This window comes from Equus caballus, chromosome 3 (genome assembly GCF_041296265.1).
Source record: "Equus caballus isolate H_3958 breed thoroughbred chromosome 3, TB-T2T, whole genome shotgun sequence".
In the NCBI taxonomy this organism is placed as follows: domain Eukaryota; kingdom Metazoa; phylum Chordata; class Mammalia; order Perissodactyla; family Equidae; genus Equus; species Equus caballus.
The window spans coordinates 67,916,273-67,941,625 of NC_091686.1; the positions used below are offsets into that span (position 1 = coordinate 67,916,273).

The 25,353-nt window shown below is 39.8% G+C and overlaps 1 protein-coding gene across 13 annotated transcripts in view; it reads left to right on the forward strand.

Moving 5' to 3' along the window:
• Nucleotides 1–25,353, forward strand: part of RASSF6 (Ras association domain family member 6) — a 71,676-nt gene that overhangs the window by 3,965 nt on the left and 42,358 nt on the right. For 2 of the 13 annotated variants that reach the window (XR_011437090.1, XM_005608720.4), the window contains exon 1: nt 13,201–13,448. The exons of 1 other annotated variant lie outside the window; for it this stretch is intronic. The gene's annotated coding sequence lies outside the window, so the exon portion shown is untranslated. Of the gene's footprint in view, nt 1–13,200; nt 13,663–25,353 lie in introns of those variants that run through there. 10 more of the 13 variants (XR_011437091.1, XM_014738821.3, XM_014738819.3 and 7 more) reach the window with 9 other exon arrangements.

Sequence of the window (25,353 nt, forward strand, 5' to 3'; positions counted from 1 at the left end):
AAAAACAAGTATAACAAAGTGTTAATTGCACAATCCATGCAGTTAGTGGATGGGTGTTCACTATAAAAGTCTTTCTACTTTTCTATATACTTGAAAATTTTTATAACAAATTGTTGAAAAAAAATCAGCCCACTACACATGCAGGGGGCTGGCTCTTTTATACCCTAAAACTTCCGACTAAACTTCTTAGAATAAAGACCCTTGGCAGCCAGGATTCTATTTTCTTGCAGACTACTCTGTTGCTGACACTGGTAGCACAGCACATTGCAACACACAAGATATATATACTTGATGGCAACTGACTCAGCAGCTCAGTCAGCATTTAGTCCCAATTTATCTACTGAATTGCTAGACGAACCACAGAATTAACTTGAATGAGGGATTTATACTCGAGAAGAGTCTGTCAATAAGCTTGAGGAATCAGAGGAAGGAGGAAGGGACTTCATTCCTCTCAATATTCTAAATACTTCATTCTCTTCTTATTTGGTTGGTTACTGAGGAGAAGCTGGATGTAATACTTATTACATTCTCCTCTATAGGTAAGATGTTTTTTCCTCTGGCTTCGTTTAATATTTATTCTCTATCTTTGATTTTCTATAGTTTAAATATGATATGCCTAGGTGTTGGGCTTTTTGGTATTTATCCTGCTCAGTGTTCTCTGAGCTTCCTGGCTCTGTGGTTTGGTGTTTGACAGTAATTTAGGGAAATTTTCAGTCATTATTACTTCAAATATTTCTTCTTTCCTTTCTCTCTTCCTTCTCCTTCTGGTATTCCCATTACATGTACTTGTCCCACAATTCATGGATATTATACTCTGACTTTCACAGTCTTTTTTTCCTCTTTGCTTTTCAGTTTTGAAAGTTTCTATTAATGTATCTTTAAGCTAGGAGATTCCTTCCTCAGCCATATCCAATTTACCTGTGAGCCCATCAAAGTCACTCTTCATTTCTTTTATTGTGTTTCTGATCTCCAGCATTTCTTTTTTATTCTTCCTTAGAATTTCCATCTCTCTGCTTATATTGCCCATCTGTTCTTGCATGTTGTCTACTCTTTCCATCAAAGCCTTTAGAATATTAATCATAGTTTTAAAATTTCTGGTCTGATAATTCCAACATTCCTGCCACATCTGACTCTGGTTCTGATGCAACCTCTTCGAGCAACTTTTTGCCTTTTAGTATGCCTTGTAGTTTTTCTTGATAACTTGATGTGATGAACTGGCTGAAAGGAACTGAAGTAAACTGGCCTTTAGCAATGTGGTGATGAGATATGGGGGAGGGGCAGTGTTCTGTGGCCTATGATTAGGTCTCAGTCTCTCAGTGAGCCTACGCCTCTGAACTGAACTTCACACAAGCTTCTTGGTTTTCCCTCCTCCTCAGGTGGGACAGGATGGCTAGAAGGGGCTGGAGTTGAGTATTTTCCTCCCACTGCCAGGCAGGTTAGGCTCTGGTGTACTAGTTTCCCCTGAGGGCAGGCCTTGTTGAGAAGGGCAGAGTGCTCTGGTATATTTCAAGATGGCTCCTTGTCCCCTCCCCCTGCCAGGAGCACGAAGGGATTGTTTCCTGACATTTACTGCCAGGACCTGGTAGAGCTCCTGGAGGTAAAATTCCAAAAGCACAGGGACCCCCGATAACTAGGTGCCCTTGTAGTTTTTAACTCTCAGACTTGTCCACATTGAGCCTGCCGCAGTTGTCCATCTCAGTTCAGGTTTTCCTACCTCAGCACTGGTTCCCATGGGGGTTTTTGCTGGTGGGTTTCTGTTCTGGTAAATTGTGATTCTCCATATTGCGGTCTCTGCAATTTGGGGGGAGCCATTTGCCCTGTGATCTCACTTCTTTTACAGATCTAGGAGCGACTGTTGAATTTTTAGTCTGTTCAGCTTTTTACCTGTTGTTAGGGCAGAGCGGTGACTGCCAAGTTCCTTACATGCCAGACCAGAAACCAGAAGTCTCCACTTTACTCCTTAGATTTGTGACTGAGGCCAGTGAAGAAAAGGACTGTTGGTGGCAGCTGAAGGGCCTGCCTTCTCAGGAAGGACTCTCTGAGGCCTTGGACATGAACAGTACAAGTTGGACCTGGTGGCAGTGTGACTGAGAGCAGGGACCCTCTCCTCACTGATGTGTGCGCCACTACAGCCCCTCTGGGGAGGATGGTTTTGAAAGCCTCAGGATAAAACACCTGTTTGGACATCAGCCTCTCTACAAAGAAACCCAGCAGCAGTGGAAGTGGTGTGGTCTCAAAGTGGAAGTGGTTGCGGATGGGGTCAGGGAGAAGAATATGGGAGGACTGGGTTGAAATCCCTAGGGAACTCTAGAAGACCTTAGAAGGGATTTTGCTGGGCTGAGTTCTGGCGCTGCATAGTTAAAGAATAAATGCCAGCAAAATATGGCCGTTACCATTTACCCCATGCTGAGCCATATTTTACCCCCATGAGAGTGTCCACATCCCCTCTTATAGCAGTTTCTGGGTTAAGACAAATGATCAGAGCAAAGAAAGTTAGGAACATGGCAACTCTCAGTGGCAGCAGAGAAAACGTGAAGTTTGCAATATAACGAGCCATAAATAGGTCAAGTAGTAACACGTATAGACAAGAGAAACTGGTGATGTGTGTTCCAGAACTGCAGCTTCAGCATCACTGAGCATGGCTTCCTGCAGCCTGAAGTTCCCCAACTTTATAAAATAACGGCAAAGAAACCAGACTCAGAGTGAGAGATCGACAGGAACAAGGGAACCCGCTGGCTACAAAATTGCAATGAAAATGTGAGCTTCTAAGGTTCAAATCCCAGAGACCTGTACCAATAGGAGCCTGAAGTTAAAAAAGCCAGCCCACTGCTTCGGATGACACCTGATGTGGAGTTTGGAGCGGAGGTGCTGTGGTGTTAGCTAATCCCCTCATGTGCACTCAAAGGCTGGAAACACATCTTGAGTTCCGGCCTAGAAGAGCTCAGCCTTCTGCAAGCACAGGTGGTTACAGGACCTTGGTCTGGATGCAGGAAGCTAGACTGCCTGCAAAATGATGCAAGGGTTTCTCAACTCCCATCTCTACCCTCTGTCTCTTTACCTTTTCCCCAGGCCCTAATTTTGCTGAGGTGGGTGCCAGTGGATGGGGCAGCCAGTAAGATTGATGTGGGTTGATGTTCACACATGAAATTAGGAAGAGGAAGAAGAGGCACCCCGAAAACAATCCTCTCCCACTGCTTTCTACCTCATGCATTGACTATAAGGAAGCAAAACTAGTCCCTAGAAGGATGCTCTAGAAATTAAACATTTTTCCTTTTGTCTGTGGCCCTTAATAGCTACAGTATTTGAAAATTCATTAAATTCAAAGCCTTTTAATTGTATACAAAACCCAAGAAGATTATATCCATCTGTTTTTTTTGGCGAGGAAGATTCGCCCTGAGATAACATTGTTGCCAATCCTCCTCTTTTTTTGCTTGAGGAAGATTGTCCCTGAGCTAACATCTGTGCCAGTCTTCCTTTATTTTGTATGTGGGATGCCTCCACAGCATGACTGGTGAGTGGAGTAGGTCCACACCCAGGATCTGAACCTGTGAACCTGGGCCACCAAAGTAGAGCTAGCAGAACTTTAACCACTTGGGCACGGGGCTGGCCCCATCTTGAAATCAAGATCATAAAAGCCTTGTGTGTGTGTGTATGCGTGTGTTTATTTATATTTCTACATGTATATGATGTGCATGTGTATATGTTGGGAGGAGGGAAGAGCAAAACCCGCAGCTGCTTCAGGCATTAAAATAACAGCTAACACTCACACGTGCTGGCTCTGTGCCAGGAGCTGTTCTAAAGGCTCTGCACACTCACTGTGCTTTCTCATTTCATCCTCACAACAACCCTGTGAAGTACATATTATCTCTTCATTAGTATTCCTGTTCCACAGATGGGGAAACTAAGACACAGAGAAGTCAGGAGTGGAGACAGGGTTTGGATCAAGGCTGTTAGTGCTACAGGGGCTCCCTCTCTGGGGTCCATTTAAAAGGCAGCAGATGGGCAAGACTACCTCATTTGGCAGTTGAATTCCACTGACACTGCCAAAGATCCTTCTATAGTGGCTTCCTCGTTCAGACGTTTGCTTGCAGGAACACGTTGGAAGGTTGGAACCTTTGCCTGAAGGATAGAAAATGACAGATTAGGGGAATGGAATGTCACATTTCAGGACATGTCTGGGGGAAAAGATCCAGAACATCAAGTTTCTTTGACTCCTTCCCTCTTTCCTTTCCATCATGACTTTCTGACCTTCCCTTTCTCACTGACAGGCATCTCCATAGCTCAAGACCAAAAGAAAACCCCTCGCTTTCTCCCCTAACTGCAGGTCTGGCAGGCATCTCAGGCACTGAGGTGCATTTGTCTGCCAGTGGTCAGTCATAAAGAGCCAGCCCAACTAAGACAGTAGAGAAGGTTGATCTGACATTGTGTAATTCAAGAAATGTCTTCACGACTGCGACAACCATCTGATGATAATGTAGCCACCATTTAATGAGTAGCCACTATTGGTTGGGCAGTATCATATGCTCTCACTAATCTATAAAATAAGCCTACGTGGGATCATCCCCATTTTACAGACAAGGAAACTGAGGCTTCTGCATTCTCCTCTTGCTGTTTTTATTTCAGCTACATCAGCTTTTTCTCAGTTTCTTTAATTTTACCTGCTCCCTCCTGCCACAGATCCTTTGCACATGCTGTTCCTTCTGACTAAAATGCTCTTTCCCTCATCCCCTTTAAATTATAATGGAGTTCAGAACTTATCTAAGTGTGTAACTACACATTTGTTAGTGTCGTTTTTAAATAACGTCTGTCTCTCACTTGGTACTCTGAGGCCCACAAGAGCAGGGATTATAAGTGTCTTTGCTCATTATCATCATCAGAAGTTAGTACAATATCAGGGACATGGTAGGAACTCAATAACGTAGGTTGCCTTAATTAGTTTTCCCCAATTGGAAGAGCTAAGAGTCAAATCAAGTTCTGCCTCGCTCCAAAGCCTGAACTCTCTATGGTGCCGCACTGCCTCCAATGTATTCAAGGCACTGTAGGAAAAGAAATCAACCTTAAATTCATAACCTATAAAGAGACGCTAAGGAAAGGGAACCACCTGGCACACAACAGCACAACCACAATTGCAGAACATAGGCCTTGGAGATCGCAGCCTTTGAACTTGTGAATTCGTGGAGATGCCCTGTCCAGCCTGCTTGCCTTTTCTCGTAGTTCTCTCTCCATCTGTCACCTAGAAATCCGTGGCTTTGCTTTGTGCCACTTGTCCTACTCTTTCCCCATCCCACACTTAATTTCAGTTGCCCTCAGTTCATGGTTGTCACTTAGATAGATATATAGATATAGATATAGATATAGATATTGATATATAGATATAGACATTAGACATAGATATGTATATCTATGCTTTTTGAAAGGATTAAAATGGATACTTGTCATCACGGAAATACAAAAACTTCAGGCTCTGAATTTTTTTCTAAAATAGTTGTTTTTCATTGTTCACTGTCTACTTTCATTTTCCCTTAGCGCCCACACTCAGTTATAACTCACAACATCAGTCTTGGAAGCATCAGTTTCTTGTTTTTGAGATCTTTGCCCTCTCCTCCTCACTCTTCAGTAAATAGCAATAACAGCTGCCATTTATTGAGCAACTACTATATGCAGGGCACAGAGTGCTTCACTTGCATCTCTTTGTATCAAATGACTCCCATCTGAGGTCTCTATCCAGGTCCTCCCTTTACAGATGAGGAAACTAGGGCTCCAAGAGGTTAAGTGCCCAAGGTCACACATTTGGTATGGAGCAAGACCAGAGTTCAATCACATCTGATGCCAGTGTCTCTGTGTTCTTTCTGCCACACTGACAAATGGCTAGAATACTTACACTCAATTTAAAAGAAGTAATGAAACAGTCACCTTGGACGGCAGGGGCTGCTGGACCTATGAGGACAGGAAGGGTAGATGCCATGCTACACTCACCCTTGACTGCATTGTCTAATCGGACATTCTCCTGGCTCTCATCCCCCTCTCCATTTGCTCCAGCAAAAGGAAAACTGAGAGAGCGGGACTAAGTCATCACTTGGGAAATGTCTAAGGAACTAACCGTATATTATCTCTCAGAAGAGGGATAAAAAGGAAATACTGTTTATCGAGTGCCCCCTCTGCGCCAAGAGCTTTACAAATGCTAACTCGTTTACAACGATGCACAGAACATTGTCTGCATTTTGTACATGAGGGAGACTGGACAGGTTGAGAAGCTAAATCTCAGGATTTAGTTAGGAGCCTTCTCTTTTCCCTTTATAAAATTTTTCTGGGCAATTTCATCCACATGCATGTTTAAATCACCAACTAAACCCTAATTACTACCAAGTCTAATACTCTAGGTCTCACCCGTCTCTTTGTTTCCAACCACCGATTCTTAACTTTTTTGGTTTCTGAATCCCCTTTACACTCTTCAAAATGACTGAGGACCCCAAAGAACTTTTGCTTATGTGGATTATATTTATCCATGTTTACTATTTTAGAAATTAAAACTGAGAAAACAAATTTAAACTTATCTATTAATTTAGTTTAAAAAAATAAATACATTACATGTTAATCATACAAGGGATTTTATGAAAAATAACTATTTTCCAAAACAAAAAAAACATACTGAAGCGAGTGTGACTGTTTTACAATTTGCACATTTCTTTGATATCTAACTTAATAAAATCATCTGGGTTCTCATATCTGTTTCTGCATTCACTCTGTTATAATATTGACAAAACCTGTCATCATATATATAGATAGACAGATATAGTTAGAAAGAGAAGTATCTCGGTAGCTCCTCCCTTTTCAAATTTTTAGGTAATGCAAATTCATTTATTGAAAATGATTGTCCACTCATTTAAAGAGTACGTTTGTTAAAAAACTGTTTCACCTCCTACCTCTTAAAATTTACCAAAACACCATTATACCCTGTGTTTCTCTCCATTACTGAATTTGGAAGGTATGTGTGCTTTTAAATCTCTTCTGTCCTATGGCAGAGAATACTGAATGGAGTCCATCTTGATGTTGAAGACTGTTACCTCCTTGAGGGCGGAGACTGTCTTATTAGTCTTTGTATGACCATCTCTGCACCTGCCTCGCACACTGCAATTTTTCAATGATAGAATAAGCTGAATTCTTTCCACTGGACATTACACTGTTAGAAAACAGTCTATATTAAAGATAAGAAACTGGCTCTTAAAGGAGAAAAAAATGCACTAGAAATGGAAATCATTTCTTTTACTTCTCAACTGATATAATTACTTTTCATTGTTCAGGTTGTATAAGTAGTTGTGTGGCATTTATCCCCAACATTAGGACAAATCATAGCCTGATTCAAAAGTCACTGTTCAGCCATACAGTGTAATTACAGAATGCACAATGTCAGGGAGGAAGACAAATCCTCTACCCTCTGGGTCCTTCTGGCTGGGCAATGAATTAAATTGACATGAGACAGAATAACAGAAGAAAACCAAACAAGGCCTTATAACATGTATACATGGGAGAACTCAGGAAAACTGATCAACTTGGCCATCTGCTCCAAGCTGCCACCTTAAATATTATCTTCAGCTAAAGACAAAGGAGGCCGTGGGGGTAGTGGTTTGGGATTTCAGAGGGGAGGAAAATACATGGAGATGGAAATGCAAATATTTGTTAAACAGGTTTTTCTGGGCAAAAAATGGGCTTGTTGGTGCCTTGCTATCACACCTATTTTACATTATGCTATAGTTGTCTTACGGTATTAGCTCCTTCCTGGAACAGGTCTTCCATGTTCAATTCTTTTAGGCAGTTTGGGGGAGGTCAAGAGTTCTTCCTGAGTCTTCTGAGCCTTCATTGTCTTTAGCTTGAAATAATCCGCATGTCAGAGTGACATATCTTGGGGTGGCCTGCCTTGAACCCCATCAACAATAACCACAGAAGGCTGAGGCTTTTTAAAAATGCATTAACTAAAAGTTATTAATGATCAGCAGCAGCATTGATTAAAGTTTTGGGGGAATTTTCAAAGGGGATTTCTCTTCATTTATCTTATTTTTCTCAGCAAAGAAATTTCTTTAAAAAAATCACAGTTCTAAAGTCTTTGTTTTTAGAGGGAAGCAATTACGTATTTCTAATCTAAACAGGAAATTATGGTTTATTCTTCAAATTCAAGATGAATGTTGAGATTTTTCGTAGAGAATTAATGTTATAATTGCTGTAATTTATTAAGATCTCTATGGCAAAGTTCCCAATTGTAAGCTATATTTGTTTTAAGCTTTTCATACTGGGACAGCAATGTATCACGTTGCCTCATTATGAATGCCTGGCTTCCTCACTGAGGCAATTTTCGGTTAGGTTTTTACTGGAATCCTATCAATGTTTGAAGCTATTCTGCTTCTTTATTTACTTCAGCTAGTGCCAGCCTAGGCCTTAAGTACAGCCTCAGATAGGAAATGAGGTATGAGGCCATGAAACAAATGAATATGAGTGGCCCATGGCAGCTGGGTCACAGTGTTAGAATCAGGCAATTTCTTGCTCTCTGTGTATTTTCTTCACGTTACAATCATCTCTAAAACTCTTTCAGGAGAGATTCAGTGTTCTGTGGAAATGACCCAACCTAATGATAATTCATATCTCTTTTTTTCTCCTTTTCTTTCCATTTATATGGGTCATTGCAGCCCTGCAGCAGAATTGTGTTAGGAACACATGGTGATCCAAGTATTTCCCTTGAATTCTAATTAACAACATATTTGTGTGTATGCATGTTCGTGTGTGTGTGTGTGTGTGCCTGGGCATGCATGAGAATAACACACCAGAATGTTAGTTAGCTTGTGCTCTAAAACATACCATGCCAAAACTTAGAGGCTTAACATGACCACCATTGATGTAGCTCCTACCTCTGTAGGTTGGCAATGCGGGCTGTTCTGGGCTGGACTCATTTATGGGTGTTTAGTTAGCTACAGGTTAGCTTAGTGTCTCTGTCAGCTGGGGTATTGGGGCAAATGGACCAAGGGTCTCTCATCATCCCACAGGCTAGCCCGGACATGTTCATATGGTGGTTCAGGGCTTTAAGAGAAACCAAAGTTAAGCCCAGTGCACAACAAATTTTCAAGGCTCTGCTTATATCACTTGGCACTGACCCCTTGACCAAAGCAAGCCACATGGCCAAGTCCAGAAAACCAGTTAGGAAAATCCTTCCAAAGGATTCAGGGAGACATGAACGAATCAGAGCCACAACTGCAATCAATCCAGCACTCACTTCAGTACCCGAAAAGAAGGCAGTAACCAAGCAAAATGTCTACTTTTAGGAGCTTTTCTTCCTGATCTGTTGCTGATATGGATTAGCCTACTGTCCTAGGAGAAATTGCCAATGACAATGGTTAATGGTGAAATCACTAAATATAAACTAAATCATTTATATTCTATAGTGAGCAGCTATTGATGGCATCACAAGGCCAGAATAATCAAGAAAATTTTAGAAAAAAATGATGATCAGATTACACTGTTAGCTATGAAATAGCACTATAAAGCTATAATCATATAAAACTGATGCCAGTATCGCTAGATAGGTCCATGGAACAGAACATAAATTACAGAACCATGTTCAAAATTATATATGCCCTTAGTACTTTATAAAAGTGTCATTTCAAGCTACAAAAAAAGTATGATCTATATTTATTTACTCAATACATATCTAGTAAGCCATCATTATCTGTTCGTGAATCAAAGTTTCTTAAGCCTCTGACACAGGCCTGGCATTGTTCTAGGCACTGGGGACAGAGCAGTGTATCTAGAAGGCAAGGTTTCTGTTTTCTTAGGGCTTACGTTTTAATGAGAGGACATGTAAAATAAGAAAATCATCTAAAAGAATAAATACACATTTAATAATAAGCAGAACAGTAAAATGCATTCAGACATTGATAATTGCCATTAATGCAATAAAATAGGGGACTGTGATGCAGAAAGACTGTAGGCCTTATTTGAATAGAAGGGCCCTGGAAGGCCTCTCTGAGGAGGTAACATTTGAGGAAAAAAAGAATAATGAGAAGAAACCAGCTTGGGTCAGAGCAGAGCTTTCTTGGTAGAGACAAGACCAAGGGCAAAGGCAGCAAGGCAGGAACCAGCTTGGTCTGTTCCAGGAACAAAAATCAAAGCAGGGCAGCAAGCATAGAGTCAGGACTAGGGGAGCAGAGGACCCATGAGGTCAAAGAGTTGGGGAAGCACTGGTCAAGTGCACCTTGGAAGCCATGGGAAGAAGTTCAGATTTAGATTTTATCCCAGATGCCGGGGGCAACCAGCAGAAATCAGGGGTGGTATTGTGATCTGATTTTTGCTTGTAGAAGATTATGCTGGCGACAGGTGGAGAATAGGCTGCAGTGCGACAAGAATGGAGGCAGAGAGAACAGTTAGGAGCCCATTTGTAGTATCTGAACAAGAAGTGATGCTGGCCTAATCTGGGGGCTGGCGGAGATGCAGAGACTAAGATACAACACCAGGACTTGCCAATTGACTGCTCGTGGAAGGAGGGGAAAAAAGGAATCTGGAGTGACTATTAAACATTTGGCCTGAGCAACCATGAGCCCGCCAGTCAGTGTGCTAAGCTTTGGGGATAAACTAGAAAATAAGACATAGTTCTGGGCGCCAGCCCCGAGGCCAAGTGGTTAAGTTCATGGGCCCCATGTCGGCGGCCTGGGGTTTCCCTGGTTCAAATCCTGGGCGGGACACCGCACCGCTCATCAGGGCAGCGTCCCACATAGCACAACCAGAGGCACTCACAACAAAGATATACAACTATATCTTGGGGGGCTTTGGGGAGAGGAAGAAGGAAAAAAAAGAAGATTGGCAACAGATGTTAGCTCAAGTGCCAATCTTTAAAAAAAAGAAGACATAGTCCTTGCCCTGTGAAGTTCATAATCTATAATTATTTAATAAATGCTACTTGGTTAATAGACTAATAATTTAGAAAAAGTAAGTTAGATTTAAATATCACAGTTTTTAACATCATAAAATCCAGATGGGTTGAAATGTTAAATTTAATATATAAATAATATCTAAATAAATAAGCTAGAAGAAAATATATATGTATATTTGTATAGTTTAAGGATGGGAAAGTTTTTTAACACTGGGGTATAAGCAATAAAGAAAAATATTAATAGATTGACTATTTAAATTTTTTAACTTTTGTATGTCAAAAATCTACCATAAACAAAATTAAAAGGCAATATCTGGGAAATATTGTCACAGCATATATGATGAAGAGTTGATTGCTTAATATATAAAGAGATCTTATAAACCAATACAGAAAAGATGAGCAAAGAGTAAGATAAACAAAAAAGCAAAAATACAGGGTAAGTCTAAAGAAAGAGTTCAATCTTACAGGGGGTTAATAATCTACATATTTAAAATAAGATACGATTTTTTTTCCCTTTCAAATTGGTAAATGTTTAGAAGAATAATAATCAAGAAGTTACCCTAGGAATATAAAATTGACACTTTTTAAAAAAGAAATTCATTAAAAATGCACATTCCTTTTCATCTGGCTACTTCATTTTTTGAAATGTATTTAAAAGGAAAAATGGTGGTTGTGTGCAGTTCTGTATAAGCATTTACTGCAGTGCTGTTCATAGTAGTACAAATTTCTTACATTAGGGAAATGATTAAATGAATAATTCTATATCCATATAGTGTAGTACAGTACAGCTAGTTAAAATCACATTGCAGAAAAAAAGGAAAAAACCTGACTGACATATGGTAAATTGTTCATAATACGTTTTACATGATAAAAGCAGTTATAAAACAATAAGCCAAATGTAACAGCATTTTGGTAAATAACCAAAGAGAAACTATGTTTATAAAGACATTCACCAAATTGTTTATATTAACTATATTTGAGAGTTGGAATTATAGGTGATTTTTTTCTTCTACATGTCTGTGACTTTCAAATTTTCCACATTGCACATGTATCATTATATATTTTTTGTATTACAAAGTAAAAATTGCATATTTACAAAAACAAAACAAAAGAAGTCACTGAGCCTCTAACTAAAGGAAACCAGTTGCAAACTAGAAACTACAGTAAAGGCTTCAAGGGTGCTTGCAAATAAAAAATGCAAAACAAGGTTGCCCTGAAACTGACAATAAACAAACGAGGCCCATAGAGCACAGATAGTGGGGGTGGAGCATGGACTCGACAAAGATGTTCTGGAACCTGGGAGCTGTAGACACGGCAGGTCCTGTTAGTCACCATTCAAAGGTCAGTCCATACCAGCAGGAGATGGTGGGGCCAACATGGCCGTCAAACTAATACCCACAAGTAATACCAAGTCACAGTGTCCTCAGCTTTGACTGTGACCTAGTATGCTCATTTGCCTGATTCTGTTCAGTTTATTAAAATAGCCCCCAAAAATGATAAATCTGATCGGTTCTGGTCTCCACACACCACAAGTTAAATAGATGAACTGATATTTTGAACAGAGAGAATCCTTAAAATGCTACATCTATCAAACAGCTAACCTGCAAATCTAGAGCGATAGCCAGTCTGTGAATCTGACCTTTGAACTCGAAGGACGCCAGGAATCAACTGTGCCTGCTGAACTGATAGGAATTAGACTGAATTCCTTTTGAGGACTCTAAGGTTTACACTTGTAAAATAACCTATTTTTTTTTTTAATCAAAAAAAAGTTGCTTTACATAGCAAACAGCTAAAGTACCAATGATAATAAAAAGTGCGTGTGTGTGCGTGTGTAAATAAAAGCACTTGGTATTTCCACATCTTCTGTCAACTGAGGGTCTCTAAGTCTTCGGTGCCCCTTTTGAAACTGGATGAGGAAAGTTACCTAGGGGGTTCTGGTGGCCCTGAGCGGTGAGAACCACTGCTCTGGGTGAAAAGGCGCTGGTAGGGAAAGGAGGTGACAAAAGAACAAGAAAAAGAAATTTAAGAAATTTCCAATTGAAAGAGAAAATTTTTTAAACAAAGACAGGTGAATAATGACATTTGGTCCTAGGTGGTGTCATTTCCTAAGGACTATTTCTCGATCATCTGGCTAGATTACAGAGTAGAGATTAGAACGAGTCCCATTCAGTGGGTAAAGCGTTAACCAGAAGGTCAGTTCGCTTCTCAAGAAGTGTGACTGGGAGCAAAGGAGCGTTCCTATCAGCTGCTCCTAAGAAAAAGTAAACACTCCCAACATGCACTGAGGCACAGGGAGTGGCTCAGGTTTCTAAGACTGCCCTGCAGGGGCGAAAAGGAGTAATAATTAGCAGCTTCTTGGTCTGGCTGAGCGCGCGGAGGGGCACTGCCAGGCGCCAAGCCCAGCCTGCCCGCCCCTCCTCCGGCGCTTGGCTGCAACCTCCGGCACAGGTGAGCCGGCGCTGACTTTCCGACAGTCAGTCTGTGACTAAGCAGGGCAACAAACTGTCTCCGGTGCAAGTTCAGCCCAACAACTAAGGTAAAAAGGATCTTTCTGCTCACATGTGAATAACAGGTGAAAATGAAGGTAGGGAAAAGACCCCCTCTAATCACTCCCTGAGGTCAAGTTGAGGGCGGGTTGTTAGAAAGCAGAGTCCGTAGGCAGACAAGTTGAATGTGTGCGTGCATCCGAGCAGCCTGAAATCCGGACATTACTTTCCTCTCGATTTTTCAGAATGCCTTTCGTGACCCAGGTAAGCATGTGGGAAGGGGGAAAGGAAGGAGGGAGTGGGAGACGGAAGGGCATGGAATTTAGTGTCGCCACTGAACCTTCTTCCCTTTCCTCAACGGAAACAACTCAGTGAGCACTTTACCTGAAACTAACTGTGCTGACCTTCCCAAAGATACTAAACTCCTGCATGACAACCCCCTTTCTCTGAGTGTTCTTCTTCTTCTTCTTCTTTTTTTTTTTTTGGTGAGGAAGATTGGCCCTGAGCTAACATCTGTTGCCAATCATCTTCTTTTTGCTTGAGGAAGATTGTTGCTGAACTAAATCTGTGCCAATCTTCCTCTACTTTGTATGTGGGACACTACCACAGCATGGCTTGATGGGCAGTGAGTAGGTCTATGCCCAGGATCTGAACCCGTGAACCCCCAGCCACCAAAGCAGAGAGTGCAAATTTAACCACTACACCACCAGGCTGGCCCCTCTCTGCGTATTCTTATGGTTATAATAATATTATATTGAATAAGCAGACATGAAAGATCTTTTTACTTGTGGGTTCAGCTAAACTTTTGTTTCCACAAAGCGACAGAGACATCCTCCCCCTCAAAAAACTGAAAAGGATTTCTGCTATAATTTAAGACCATACCTAACAATGAAAGAATAATCATATCTAATTAAAAGGGAGTCCATGAGTTAAGGATACAAATTCTGAAGCAAGAGAGCCGTAGGTTCAAATCCTGGCTTTGCCACTTACCAGTTTGTCCTTTAGCAAATGATTTAACCTATCCACCCTCAGTTTGTCATTTATAAAGGAGGCATCATAACAGGATCAGCCAATAGGGTTCTGATGGGAATTAGACACTTAGCAAGTATTCTATAAATGGTACCTCCAGTTGGCGTTAAGAAATAAACAGCTCTGCCAAAGGGGTAGGATCAGGGAGGCTGAGCTGAGCTGGGGAGACCAGCCAGGGCAGAGGTACTGGGGTTGAACTGGTTTCCGAAGAATAGGTCCAGGGCACGTGAGCAGATAGCAAGTGGACAAAGCATTCTCTCTCTGAGTAGCGATGAAATTATCTGGCTTCTTGCCACTTTTCAAATAGAGTACATGGTGGCGAATTCAGATTTATTTGCTACCCAATCACTTTCATTTTGGAAAAGTCACATTTATATTAATCTGTTGTTTCTAAAAAGAAAATAGACTTTGACAGTAGGAGAGTTACACACAATCCCGTATTGTGGAACCTGACATTCGAGTATATGAGAGATTGTCCGTGAATAACTTTGATAAAATTAGACCATATAGTCCATGTCTTTATATTGTAGCACGTACTGAATTGTTTATATTGAAGTGATATTGACTTCCATTAGTGTTTATGGACCAAAAACGTAAAAGAATGATACTTGTGTTTTGTTTGTCTTTCCCTTTTAAGCTTAAATTATAAGGAAGTGACCTTATTTTATGAAATTTTATTTAAAGGACACTTTTGTTAATGTTGCTGTTGGGTTTATTAATGTTGATAACTTTGAGGAAGGGACAAACTTAGTGTGATTAGCGAAGTACTTCCATTGATGACATTTTTTCTTTTTGTTCTATTAATATAAAACATTTATATGGTCTGTAGTTGATCTTAGCTTAATACCGTTATTGTTTTAATGGGTTCTTTTTTCAAATTGAATTGCAGAGTTGAAATTCTCCCATGTACTTATAATTGGATATTGACTGGAGAATTGTGGATAGAATTCTAAAGCCAAGCAAGCTGACCTTTACTATGTTATTGTCCTCTGGGATCTGATTATGTTTAGTGTAGTTTAGTTAAAAATTTGTAAAAGAATCAAGTCCATTTAGAATAAATTATAGTGCTAGTATTCACTAAACATTTTTCAAACAGGAAAAATTACATCATGCCAAATAGATATTGTTAGAATTTCTTAAATCAAGTTATTTGATTTTATATTTCTTAATGGGCATATATCTAAACAGCAAACAGTAACCTAATTTAGATAAATCTGCTTAAACATACTTGAGATTAATTTATTTAACCATATAACTGGGGCTAAGGCTTCCTAGTTAAAATCTATTTTAGTATACATATGTTTTTCTACTGTTTGTAATGAGTATAACATTTTATAATAAACTATTAAATCTTTTGGTCAATCAAAAGAGATCAAGAGAGAAATAACCAGCAATGATTAAGAAAAAGGTTGACATCTCTAATTATATTAAAAATAGTTAGTGTAACACATATGTAACGTGTCTTTTTAACTTGTAATTCAAAGTTTTATATCTGATACTTGTTTTTTAACTTCCTATGATAAGAGGAATCCTATACTTTAATTGAAATAGAAATCTAATGCTAACAGTAATTTACTTGTCCAGATCTGTTGGTTACAATGCAGATAGGGAATTCAGGATTGTTAGAGATTCATGGGCTTTATAGAGAAGTTTAGATTTTTAAAAATATTCAAGTGTGGGTCAGTTGAAAATGCAACCTCTGAGAAAGAATGTTTCCTGAATATTCTCTCTTTGCATTTAAGTCTAGGGTTAGAGAGGTTTAGGTTCTGTGGCAAAAATTAATCTGTGTCTTTCAAAGCTATCAAATATAATGATTTCATCACTGCATAACATCATCTCAAGTACTAAACTAATACTAGAGCTTTCAGTAGTTGAACATAAAGGTGCCTCCTTTTTAGGTCATGAGAGTGTTATCTTGGTAGCTGAGATGGTTGAAGGCCAGCTTCTCCATCATCATCCCAGAGCCTGGTAAATGGAGCTCAAGAGGAGAGAGTGCTGATTCTTTTGCAGCAACACATGAACAGAAAAAATAAGTCATGCGTGATCCCTGTCACGTCAACCTTTGAATTTCCTGTTGGAAACTCAGATGAAGCAGAGAATCCTTGAGCTCTACCACAGCAGCAATTCCAGAAGGTGCCGTTGGCCAACCGAGCAGATCCCTCCCAGACTGTGGTGGCAAGATGCCTTGCGTCCTGAAGTGGCTTAGAGCTAGCTTGCTTCTCCCACTGCGCCTGCTTTCCTCCCCTCGGTGAGGGCACTCTGGGAGAATAAAGCACATGGCAGTAGCACCGTGTAAATATGAGGTAGAATATTAAAGGTTTGGCATTTCAAATTAGATTCCACTGGGACTGACGGCAAAGGCTTGCTCACGAAAAGTCCCGTTGTTTGATCCACATCCTGTTTAGTTCCATCTTAAATTCAAGCGCTGTGATACATTTTTATTTGCATCTCAAAACAAGCATTCCCTAACCGCAACCAATATCACTTAATAAGGTGATAGTTTTTATATTCCAACTCTCAACTTTTCTCATCTCTGCAAATGAAGTACATTCTTGAGAGAAAATAGGGAGCCAAATATTTCCCAGAAACTATGCTTTTCTTAACTCTTTTCCTGTTTTCTAAGAATTGGAGAATGGATAGAGTTACAGATTTTTTTTCTCATTTCTTTGAAGTGATATAGTTGTTTTTGATCTGCTGTTCTCAGCTTCAAGGTTGCAGGTCAGAGCTCAGAGAAAACAGCTTTATTTTGGAACTGGAGACATATTTGTAACTTTCCATTGCTTCTTCAGGCCAAAACAATAATTTAAAACAAAAACTCCATGTGTACAGCCCTTAATATAAACTTACTTCATAATTGAAATACACATTTGCTATTCCAATGTCTTACTTTCTGTTCTTTGTTTTAGTAACTTTTATGGTGTGTGTTATGTAAGATATGTTCCTTGTATATGATTTAGAAAGTATTTTTGAAATCAGAAAGAATATAATCACTCATAATTTCATAGCTCTCAATTTTACTATTAATAGTTTAATATACTTCCCCATATATTGAATATATTCATTACTTTATATGTGTTTTATCTATATACTTGCTTATATACACTCACTCTGGGAGATACAAAAATGAAGTAATCAATAATCCTGTTCTAAAGGAACTAATAGTTGAGTTAGGTATAATAAAATATAGTTAGAGAAAGTACTAAGTAATTAGAAAACTGCAGATATTTTGCTATGAAAGTTCGGCGATAGGAGAAATTCTCTGGCTGGGGAATCTAGGGAAGTTCGCACCTGTATTTTTTTTTTTTTTGGTTAGTGTAAAATTATGACCATTTTGACCCTTCATGCACACAGTGGCCTCAGGAATAAGAGGCTGCTGATACACATATAGACTATGTTTCCTGTGCCTAGCACTGTCAGCAGTACTGAGAAGGAACTCATGAAATATCTGTTGACCATACAAAGGAGTGAAACCAAGTTTTCCACTTTTAAAAAAGTCAGTCACAATTTAATTAATCTATGCTTGGGCACAGGAAGATACTGTAAAGACTGACCCATTTGAGTTATCTGGGGCCTGAATTCACCTCCCATCCTCTGGCCTCCTTCTGGTACCTGGCCGGTGCAGGCAAGCCCACGTCTAGGCAGGATACAGAGCAGGGGGAGGAGAACCACTGATGCACCCTGATGCTCTCAGGTCTCAGTGGTTCTCGCATGCTGGTGCTGTCTGAGTCTGCCTTCCCAGGCTCTTGATCTCATCTGCCTGCTGATATTGCCTCTACCTTCCTAGTCTCCTCCCTTCCCTGCTGAGCTGCGCAGGTCTGTTTGAGCTTACACCTAGCTAGTACCTCCAGGACTGTTTATTTCTCCAGGGTTTAATTGCTGATCTATCTAATTCCCTATTTCTTGAACTCCATTCTGTCTGGATAAAATGAAAAATAAATAACCAAACTTATTAAATAAGTAATCTTATTTCATATACAATCTAAGTCAATAAGCCTTGGCCCCAGGACTGGAGAGCCCTGGGTAATTCACGCTTCCAGTAAAGTACATAGATTTGTAACAGATAGCTTCCCCCTCAAGTCATAGTTTATTATGTTCTACCAAAATAATTGAATGTCCAAAGTAAGGTCTCTAGGCTTCTGGAGCTGTAATTTTTCCTTTTTTTAATAAATCCTCTCCTTCTCTGCTAATCATGACCTCTATTATCCTCCACTTAAGCCTTTTGAGGAAACCAGCTCAGACCTTTAAATCTACCAAGTCTTTATAATTTAGAAGATATTCACAAAGGCCCTACCAAGATTTAATTTGCTATGAATCATAGTTAACGGTGATGCAGAGGGGAAACTATTTAAATTCATAGATCGATTTCTCACTTTAGCAATTAATAATAAAATGAAACTTTTATCAAATCACATTTTTACCTTTCAGGTATTTAGACTGTTTGAATATTTTATTTAACCAATTTTGAGATTCAGACAAGGTCAGTAGTATTTCCTATTCAATTAGCATATACTACCTATACACAAAAATTTTATCTTGTTTTCATTTTCTTCCATAAATTCCATTCAAGTGTTTTCCTTCCTAAGACCAGAGAATAGCATAAGTGCTTTAAAATCCTTTAATCACATCTGAAATCTTCTGATTTGCTTAGCATAGGTCACGAGTCTGACAGTGTAATTACATAGCGATCGTTTGCTATCTTTAATGATACTTAGCTATTTTTTTATGAGTACGAACAGAGGGGGAGCCCGTCAGGAAGCCACTGCAATGATTATTCAGCCCATCCCTGTAAGTTTGCTCTGAGTGGTGGTAAGAGGCTTGCATCAGTGGCTCTTCAGTTCAAAATATCCCCAACTTCTGCTTTCAGCTAAAATATCATGTTAGCTATGAGATCAAGAAAAGTTTTATAAATAGTAAATAGTCCTTCAGGGCCACATCTGCAACTTTACCTATATTCAGTCATTCAATAAATACTAATTGAATTCCCTCCATGTTCCAGGAAAAATTCTAAGAGCTGGATGGAGAGAGGTAAATAAAAAAGGCTCCTATCATAAGAAGTTTATGCTGTAGTTAGGGAAGACAGAGAAAGTAAATAAATAAGGTTCCTTCAGCTACTGATACATAACTAGAGGAAAATCATGTGCAAGTGACTGACTGAGACTTGCATGGGAAGGCCTCTGAGAGAAGAGACACTTGGGCTGAGATTTGCATGATGGGAAACAGTCAGTCAGGTGAAAGTCTGAGGTAAGGGTGCCCCAAGTAGGAGAGCAGCAAGTATAAATCCCTGAGACAACAGGAATGGGCTTAGGGAGTGATTAAAAACCAGAAAGAAGGCCAATGTAAATGAAATGTAATCAATGGGAAAAACAATGAAGGAAGTGAATACTGAGAGATTGACAGGACCTTGTGGGTCATCATAAAGAGGATTATTCTAGTTCATTCTTGGAAGTCTTTGCAAGGTTTTAGTCATAGGATGACAAGATCTGGTTAGATCTTTAAAATTATCATCCTAGATGCCATTTGGAGAATGGAATTTTGGTCACAACGCAGATATAGGGAAACCAGTCAGGAGGCTGATGCAATAATGCGGGAGAAAGACAATGGTGGCTTGGCTCAGCGTGGTAGCACTGGAAATAGAAGCTTTTGAGTTCAGGTTTTATAGTGAAGGTGCAATCAACAGGACTTAGTTTTGGACTGGAATGTGCTTATGATGAAAGAGGAAAAACTAAGACTGAGTCAGTTTTGGTGCCTTATTGGGTAGATGGGAAAGAATTGTGGAGGAGGGAATTCTGGCGCATGGAGAAAGTCAATGGTTCTGTTCTGTTTTGGCCATGCTCATATTGAGATGCCTGTTAGACATCCAAGTACAGATTAAGGAGGTAGCGACATGAGGATGGAGCTTAGCAGAGAGGCCAGGCTGGAGATGGATTAGATTACCTGGAAGAAAGTCTAGATAGAGAAGAGAGGATGGCTGAGGACAGGCTATTAGAACAAGCCGGCATTTCGTGATCATATAGAGGAGGAGTCAGCAGAGGAGTCTAAAAAGTTGAAGCCTATGAGACAGCAAGAAAATAAGGCAGGTTGTTGTGGTTGCTGCTCCGTCTCAAAAACCTCAAGAAAAAAGTGTTTCAAAAGGAAAGAACAATCATCCGTAAGTCAATCAACGTGATTCACTACATTAACAAAATGAGAAACAAAAACCACATGATCATCTCAATAGATGCAGAGAAAGCATTCGACAAGATCCAACATCCATTTATGATAAAAACCCTCAATAAAATAGGTATAGAAGGAAAGTACCTCAATATAATAAAGGCCATATATGACAAACCCACAGCCAACATCATACTCAACAGACAAAAACTGAAACCCATCCCTCTCAGAACAGGAACAAGACAAGGGTGCCCACATTCACCACTCTTATTCAACATAGTACTGGAGGTTTTGGCCAGAGCAATTCGGCAGGAAAAAGAAATAAAAGGAATCCAAATAGGCAATGAAGAAGTAAAACTCTCGCTGTTTGCAGACGACATGATCTTATTTATAGAAAACCCCAAAGAATCCACAGAAAAACTATTAGAAATAATCAACAACTACAGCAAAGTTGCAGGGTATAAAATCAACATACATAAATCAGTAGCATTTCTATATGCTAACAATGAACTAACAGAAAAAGATCTCAAGAACTCAATCCCATTCACGATGGCAACAAAAAGAATAAAATACATTGGGATAAATTTAACCAAGGAAGTGAAAGATCTGTACAACGAAAACTACAAGACCTTCTTGAAAGAAATCGGCGACGATATAAAGTGATGGAAAGACATGCCATGCACATGGATTGGAAGAATAAACATAGTTAAAATGTCCATACTACCTAAAGCAATCTACAGATTCAACGCTATCCCAATCAGAATTCCAATGTCATTCTTTACAGAAATTGAACAAAGAATCCTAAAATTCATATGGGGCAACAAAAGACCCCGAATTGCTAAAGCAATCCTGAGAAAGAAGAACAAAGCTGGAGGCATCACAATCCCTGACTTCAAAACATACTACAAAGCTACAGTAATCAAAACAGCATAGTACTGGTACAAAAACAGATGCACAGATCAATGGAACAGAATTGAAAGCCCAGAAATAAAACCACACATCTATAGACAGCTAATCTTTGACAAAGGAGCTGAGGGCCTATAATGGAGGAAAGAAAGTCTCTTCAACAAATGGTGCTGGGAAAACTGGACAGCCACATGTAAAAAAATGAAAATCAACCATTCTTTTTCACCATTTACTAAAATAAACTCAAAGGGATCAAAGACCTAAAGATTAGGCCTGAAACAATAAGTCTTCTAGAAGAGAATATCGGCAGTACACTCTTTGACATCAGCTTCAAAAGAATCTTTTCAAACACCATAACCCCTCACATGAGGGAAACAATAGAAAGAATAAACAAATGGGACTTCATCAGACTAAAGAGCTTCTTCAAGGCAAGGGAAAACAGGATTGAAACAGAAAAAACAGCCCACTAATTGGGAAAAAATATTCACAAGTTATTTATCCAACAAAGGGTTAATCTCCATAATATACAAAGAACTCACACAACTCAACAATAAAAAATCTAACAACCCAATTACAAAATGGGCAGAGGACATGAACAGACATTTCTCCAAAGAAGATATACAGATGGCCAATAGACACATGAAAAGATGCTCATCATCACTAATCATCAGGGAAATGCAGATCAAAACTACACTAAGATATCACCTTACACCTGTTAGAATGGCAAAAATATCCAAAACCAAGAGTGACAAATGTTGGAGAGGCTGTGGAGAAAAGGGAACCCTCATACACTGTTGGTGGGAATGCAAACTGGTGCAGCCACTATGGAAAACAGTATGGAGATTCCTCAAAAAGTTAGGAATAGAAATACCTTATGACCCAGCCATCCCACTACTGGGTATCTATCCTAAGAACCTGAAATCAGCAATTCCAAAAGTTCCATGCACCCCTATGTTCATCACAGCATTATTCACAATAGCCAAGTCATGGAACCAACCTAAGTGCCCAACAACTGATGATTGGATAAAGAAGATGTGGTGTATATATATACAATGGAATACTACTCAGCCACAAAAAAGGACAAAGTCATCCCATTCACAACAACATGGATAGACCTTGAGGGTATTATGTTGAGCGAAATAAGCCAGACAGAGAAAGACGAACTCTGTACGACTCCACTCACAGGTGGTAGTTAACATATGGACAAAGAGAACTGATCGGTGGTTGCCAGGGGAAAGGGGGGTAGGGGGAGGGCACTAGGGGTGAAGTGGTGTACCTACAACATGACTAATAATGATATAATGATGTACAACTGTAATTTCACAAGGATGTTAACTTTCATAACCTTAATAAAAAAAAATGAAAGAACAATCAACCTCGTCAAATGCTGCTAAAAGGCAGAGAAAATGAGAGAGAAAACGAACAGTTTGGCAAGATATAGACCGTCGGAATGTGGGAGGAGAGGTACAAGGAGGGGTAAATTAAATGACTAGGTGGTAAATAATCTGGATCCAGGAGGGAGAAGGCTGCGTTTGGGCAGGAAGGTGACCACTGGGGGAATCTCACTAGGGTGCATCAGTAACCCTTTTTGTGGGTGATTAGAATGACAAAATCTAGGGGCAAAACTCAGGTTTTAGAAGCAAGAGCAAGGGCTGTGTAACCAAACAGCACAGACCAAATCTGGGAATGAGTCACTGGGATTTGCTGGGCTCATGGAGCACGCTGTGTCTCAGTCCCAACGGAGCCTAAAATGCCCGTGTAGCTTCTGACCTACAGAGTTAATTTGCCTGGTTTGCTTAGCTGCTGTCCTTTCCAACAGGAGTCCTCCCTGAGAGCCCCCTCCCAAGAGTGTGCTATCAAAGAGGATGACATTCCGAACTAGAGGAGTGCCATTCTTTGAGCAAGAGGATAGGAGTAGAAAAGGAAATAAGGCATAAATCAATAATGACAATACAAAGCGGAAAGCAGAAAATGACATCACAGCAGTGTAGTTAATGGGCTTAGGGGAGACTTGATGAGGTCCCACTTGAGCAGGAACTAGAAGGAAGCAGAGATCTGGACCTGTGGTGACGAGGGCCCTCCTGTGTATTCCATTAGACTAGAAGGCCTGATGTTAAAGAAAGCTTCAATTTTGAGTTTGGAAAGGTAGGTTTGGGTGGAATTGCAGAAAGCCTGCATGTCAGGTTAAGGGACTTGGCTGTATTCGCTAAAAATGAGATCCCGGGAAGGGCTGTGAACTAGGAGACGCTGTGAGGATCAGAATGGTAAAAGCATAAAAGAAAAGTAATCAAGCATTCAGCTTAGAGACTGTAACAATATGGCCGGTGAGATGTGCTCATAGCTTTCAAATAGAGTATGTAATTTCAAACTAACAATGTGATAGAAGGGAATATACCCATCAGGGATTTTGTGAGAATAACTTTCTTTTCTTTTTATTTGGTTTTTGTTTTTTTTGGTTTGGACTAATATTCTCCTGGAAAATGAGGACCTGAAATGTCTTCCACACACCTTACCCCAACCTGACTCAGAAGGAGAAGGAGGAAATCCCTCCTTCTTTTTTTTAATGAAAAACTGAATTCTTCTCTCCAGCCTACCTTTTTGTTCTGGCTAGATGCTCTATGATTCTATAGGCCTGAAGCAATGATAATTAAATATTCAATTTCTGCAAACTGGAGTGACTAGAAAATATTATACTTAAAATCTCTGGTCACACCCTAATGCCATTTATATGAAGACATAAAGGAGGATATTATTCAGGACTGACCACAGCTTCCAGGGCCTAGAGGAGACTTGAAGGGTGTACGTCACACTTAATCAACCCTGCGAGTCCAAGCTTGAGTTTAGCTGCCTGGAAACTTAAAATTGTGTTTGCGGAACTGGGACAGGGTTTAGCCAGTTTGGATTGAGTGCCTGTAATAGAAGAAATATGTTCCCTTGCACACAATCATACAGGAGAGAATTCTATCTAGAAATACTATAAAAACAGACTTACCAAATTGGCCAAACCTTACTTGCCTTGGCCACTGATTCTGTTGTTTTTCAGTTTACATAGTGCATTTTCTTCTTTTGTTCACTCCTCCAAACATTGCCCTAAGATTTCTTTTTTTTGTTTGTTTTTTTTGAGGAAGACTAGCCCTGAGCTAACTGCTGCCAATCCTCCTCTTTTAGCTGAGGACGACTGGCCCTGAGCTAACATCCGTGCCCATCTTCCTCAACTTTATATGTGGGATGCCTACCACAGCATGGCTTGCCAAGCATTGCCATGTCCGCACTGAGGATCCGAACTGGTAAACCCCAGGCCGCCAAGGCGGAACGTGCGCACTTAACTGCTGCCCCACCAGGCCGGCCCCAAGATTTCTTTTCTTTACCTATCTTGTATTCCCATGTTGCCAAAAAAACTTCAGTAATTGTAAAATGCCTCTTTTGGGATCTAGAAGGCTTTTGGAATTTCATATCTTCTTAAAGAAAATAACACTGAGCTGCTAAGTAAGCAGAAGTTTAAAACTGACTGAATTTTTTTTCACAAGTATTTGGATATTACTTAAAATGTAATAACACCAAGACATCTAAATTATTTTTTCATAAATTTCTGGAAACTTTACTATAAAATGAAAAACTAGCAAGCCTTCAGAAACATTATTCAGCCAGGCAGAACTCCTCGTGCAGCTTCTCTTTTTTCCTTTTTGTATTTCTCAATAAAAAGTAAGCTCTGCACCAGAAAATGGCACCCTCAACCACCCCACACGCATCTCTGCACTTATAGAGAGATGGAACCACTGTTAAACCACTGAAACCTGATAGTATCAGAACTGTGGATAAATTGAAAAATGAAAAATTCCTTAGGGGGTATTCCAAATCAAAAACTACAAC